Here is a 5,084-nt window from a genome sequence, read left to right as displayed (position 1 = left end):
GCCTTGATGTAACAACATCCATAATTAAGTAAATGTAACACCCGGTTACACTTTTCATTTGCCCTGTACGATGGGTGCTGTAAGTGATGAAAGTGGGGGATGTTGGCTTATCAGGCGCCCGCAGTCAAAGTGCGAGCGTGGAAGCGAGAGAGTGAGCGAGGGAGGGAGAGGGCGCACCGGTACCGGCGCTGTTGTTATTAGAATCTGGTGCTAGCTGCACTAACGGATATAAGAAGTACAGATGTAGCACCTCATTTCAGACTCCAGCTTACAGCTTCCTGCCTACGACCTGCCTAAGACCAGTATCGAGGAATGTTAAGCCCTCCCACTATTTTCCAAGAGGGCGTTGCCATATTTTCAATTTCAGGTTTTAACCAGGAGATGGCACTTCATTCACACATACAGAAAGACACGTTTCATGGACTTTCAGTTGTGTTTTGAAGAGCATTTGAACACATCAATATTTTTAGATCAACTAAAGTATATCTAATCTTGTAATTCAATAATATATAGTTTTTATATATTAAATAATCATAATAATAATGTAAATGTTTACATTACACTTCTTTATTTGTTATGCTCATACTTTTACCTTTACAATCGTTTGCTTTAATATGCAGTATATTTTTTGTATATTTTTGTGTTTGCTTCCTCCTGCTCCCTTTCGGACACATACTGTATGATTTATTATTAATATTAATATGAAGATATTATAAGATAAGATGTTACTTTATTGATTGAACATTTTAGTTTAGAATGTGCTGCCCCAAGGTAATTCAGAAGGCTCACAGGTCACATTCCGACCATTATTTAAAACAATAGTTGCTTTCACACCGTCTACAGTTTGATTTGTATATAGAGGGAGCTCTGTGGCTGAATGGCCAGCGATTAGGTGTGGCGCATTTATCATAGGTGATCAGAGCTAACTGCCTGCCGTCAGATTTCATTTAAAAAACAGGTCTGATTTTAAGACTATTTCTGCGCTCATAAAGAATGATAAGAATACATTTCGATTCCAACGGCATCATTTAGAAATGTGAATTTCAGTTCCGCTTTTCGATGCCTGAGGAAATGTTTCTCGCCGCTCTCCGTAGCCTACTGTATGACTGCGGCGGGGCGGAAATGTAACGTTGTACCTACACTTCCTACAGCGTAACCATGTTCGCCTAGGGCGCCAGATCTGTGGAGGCGCTGCGCTGACAGCTCTGGGAGGAAAAAAAAACGTTTGACCGTTGGGGCTCATCCTAATTTTCGGGCCTTGATGTAACAACATTCATAATTAAGTAAATGTAACACCCTTTTGCCCTGTACGATGGGCGCTGTAAGTGATGAAAATGGGGGATGTTGGCTTATCTGGCAGCCGCAGCTCACAGCCAAAGTGTGAGTGAGCGTGGGAGCGAGCGAGGGTGCACCGGTACGCGCTGTTGTTATTAGCATCTGGTGCTAGCTGCTCTAACAGAAGAAGAAGATGTTTCTACAATGATGTGGAGGGAGAGTCCTCTCCAGTCAGACTGAGAGGCTGATAACTTCAGCTCAGTGAGGTAAAGGACTCTCAGTGTTTAGCTAGTTCACTTTAGTCTAAGTTATCTCAGTGGGTCTCAAACGTTTTGATCACAATTTATGTAAACACATATTTCCAAGGCACTCCTTTATAATTATTGGGATAAAACAGGTTTGAAATCATTTCAATGTATACTATAGGACAGTAAACCAGACATATCGTTTTAAACTGGAGAGATAAAAAAATATGCATAAATAAAATAGTAAAATAAGATATGAATGAACAACAACAACAAAAATACGTTACTTGTTATTGGCTATGGTAGGTTATTGGTTATGTTCACATACTTATTTAATTATTAAAATGTAAACCGATCTTTTTCATATGGGTGTTTAGAGTTGTACCCCCTAGATCTAGTCTCTAGTAATTCTGCTTAAAGTACACCAGATTGAAGCATTTTACTTTAAAATGTTTAAACATTTCTTCCCGGTATGCCTGAGAAGGCAGATATGCTTGTTTTTCTCAACAAGAACTGTTCTTTAAAAGTTGGACTGTTGCACTGTTGTAGCTTCAGTGGTTCTCAGGTTACAGTTACATAGCAGTGAATATAAAAAAAATGTTGGTGGAAGAAGCATGTATCGTTTTTTTACCCTGCCCCTCAAAGAATCGGAATTGAGAACCGTTAAGAACCGGAATCGAAAAGTAGAATCGGAATCGGAATCAGAATTGTGGAAATTGAGGGGAGGGGGGAGAGAGCTGTGGTTGATGGGCCATTCTATAACACATAGGTGTGAGCAAGCTCTCTGATTGGTCAATAGGCGTGTTTGATTGCACGATCAAACAACGGTCAAATAGAACGTGTCTTTTCACAACAAGTCAGTATCCCTCCGCGTCTGAGAAAAACGGTATACCGTTGGGCCGAAAAGCAAACTGCCTGCAGTTTGCTTTTCGAACTGGAACAAGAAAGCAGCGGAGAAGTAGTGGTTTCCATAGCGACACACAGCCGTTACACTGTTACATTGTCTCTTGCTACAAAATGTCAGATTTTATAGTTAATTTTGATTTGTTGGGGGGCCTCAGTATAGATGAATGGTTGGACATGGACACAGACCACAAAACCAACGAAAGATTTGCGGCTGTTTCAACTGACGAGCTGAGTGCGTTGGAAAAAAGTCGCAACGAAAAGAATACATTGGCGTCAACTACCTGGGCTGTCAAATGTCTCAAAGCGTTCTTAAAAACCCAGGAGAAAATGGTGGATTTCGGAACAGTGTCCAAACCGGAGATAAACAGCTTACTTCGCCAGTTTTATGGAAGTGTTAGAAACACTAAGGGCCAGCAGTACGCTATTAGTACCTATGTCGGTTTGAGAGCTGGGATCAACCGCTTCGTTAATGAGCCTCCGTACAGCCGGGCATGGTGTTTGATGAAAGACAATGAGTTTACCACCTCAAATAACGTGTTCTCCGGACTCATCAAGTCACTCAGAAGGGCTGGGCAGGACAAAACTGAACACCATCCCACTATCACCAACCAGGACCTCGAAATCCTGAGGAAGTCCCGGGCCATGGACCCAAACACACCACGGGGCCTCCTCAACAAGGTAATAATAATAATAGCATAATAATAGCTACTTTATTGATCCGCAAGGAAATTGTTTTTACAGTAGACATTTCCTACATTACATTACAGGTGTGGTTCGATACCCAACTGCATTTCGGAAGAAGGGGAAAGGAGGGCCTGAGGAAACTCACTCCACAATCTTTCGTTGTTAAACGAGATTCTGCAGGTGAGTTGATCAAACACGCGTTCGCCGGACTCATCAAGTCACTCAGAGGGGCTGGGCAACGAAAAAGTTATTATCATTAAGCCTACAAGCTTTTATTATTATCAGGCTATTATTATTATTGTTGTTGTTCTTATTATATTGTTCATCATTGTTATTATTTCATCATTGTTATTATCTTTGTTGTTGCTTCATAAGGTCAAACTTGCCTAACATTCGTTTTTTTTTTAAATTATCCTTAAGGCACCAAATATGTGACGATGGCATTTAACGAGGAAACTAAAAATCATAAATGCCACAACGACAGGGAGCACCAGAACAGGAGAGGGCCAATGTTTGAGGAGCCGGGCAATGCCCTTTGCCCGGTAGCTTAGTTCGAGGCCTACCTATCAACACTGCCTGAATCAGCAAAGGCTTTCTACCACCATCCAAGGAAGTCGGTGAAGCCTGGGGATGCGGTGTGGTATAGCATGGAGCCCTTGGGGGTGAACAGCCTGGGGTCCATGATGACCCGCATTAGTGAAGAGGCTGGCACTGCTACGCGTTACACCAACCATTGCGTCAGAAGCACCTGCATACAGCGGCTGGCGGAGGCAGGGTTGGAGGCCAGAGAAATAATGTCCGTTAGCGGGCATAAAAACGAGTCATCGCTTCGCAGCTACTGGGCTCCATCTCTGGACAACAGAAAGATGTGGAGCAACGCGCTTTTTGCCGGTCCGGGACATGCCATGAAACGGCCACTGGAGGAAAGCTCTTCCGATAACGTAGTCCTACCCGTGAACACCACAGCACCACCTGCAAAAAAGTCTGGCATGGAGTTCATGGACAGCTATTTCAAAAATTGCACATTTAATGGCAGCATGAACATCCACCTTCATTCTGAAGCCAAAATGTTAAATATGTAAATAAATAGCCTAATTCAAGAATTGTTGTCAATAAATTGGTTAATAATATATTATTTACTATAATTATATCAATAACTGTAAGCGGGGAAGCAGGAGTGTTCGATTGATCGGCTAGCGTTACCAAGGGAACTATACTTTATAGGAACTACTTTCTGACGGAGATTAACTCAAGCAGAAAGTGTAGGTTTGGGAGAAAATGAGCCCACATTATGAAATTATTTTACGATATTGTTGATTACACTGATAGTTTGTGTTATAGAATCGCAATCATACACTTGAGTACACTCCAGTACAGGTGTACGGACCTCGGCGCAAGCGCCTCGGTCCTGCCGCAGTACTGTCGTACCAATAATGACGTTCAAGAACGGCCTCTCGTGTATGATTGCTTAATTAAGGCCCTGACACACCAGGCCGATTTCGGCCGTTTTCGTAAGTTGGAAGACGAAGCGTGTCCTGTCGCCCAAACTCAATTTGGTGTGTCCCGCACCGTCCACCGTGACACGCCTTATTTGGACTGCCTGACCCGATGCATGGCCGATTCAACATGTTGAATCGGCCATGCATCGGGTCAGGCAGTCGGACCAAGCAATCACTCTGATTGGCTGTTCAACTAGCGAATCAGTGCATGAGAAGTGAAACGGAAGTGAGGGACGTAAACAAACGATTTAAGAAGGCACACACAGACTGCTATTGTAGTGGACATTTTTATTATATCCTTATATGCTTAAACCAAATGCTTCTCATAAATGTCATGTGCTGTTTTCTTTTTCTTCTTCTTCTTCTTCAAGGCCACAGAACTTCCCTACTCTGAGAACCGTTATGCTATCTACCGCTCAAGGCCAGGTGTCTAATAACAATGTGACTGTGTGAACACAGATTTCTCACGTTCCCA

The 5,084-nt window shown here is 42.5% G+C and overlaps 1 long non-coding RNA gene across 1 annotated transcript; it reads left to right on the top strand.

Moving 5' to 3' along the window:
• The first annotated feature begins 2,928 nt into the window (after positions 1-2,928).
• Positions 2,929-4,140, top strand: LOC139433908 (uncharacterized). The gene is made up of 3 exons (XR_011643303.1): positions 2,929-3,104; positions 3,194-3,290; positions 3,531-4,140. It is a non-coding gene; the product is annotated as an uncharacterized lncRNA (long non-coding RNA).
• The last annotated feature ends 944 nt before the right edge of the window (positions 4,141-5,084 follow it).

The sequence above is a fragment of the Pseudochaenichthys georgianus genome, chromosome 5 (genome assembly GCF_902827115.2).
Source record: "Pseudochaenichthys georgianus chromosome 5, fPseGeo1.2, whole genome shotgun sequence".
Lineage (NCBI taxonomy): Eukaryota > Metazoa > Chordata > Actinopteri > Perciformes > Channichthyidae > Pseudochaenichthys > Pseudochaenichthys georgianus.
The sequence above is the reverse complement of the archived record's forward strand: the minus strand, read 5'-3'. Positions and strand labels throughout refer to the sequence as shown.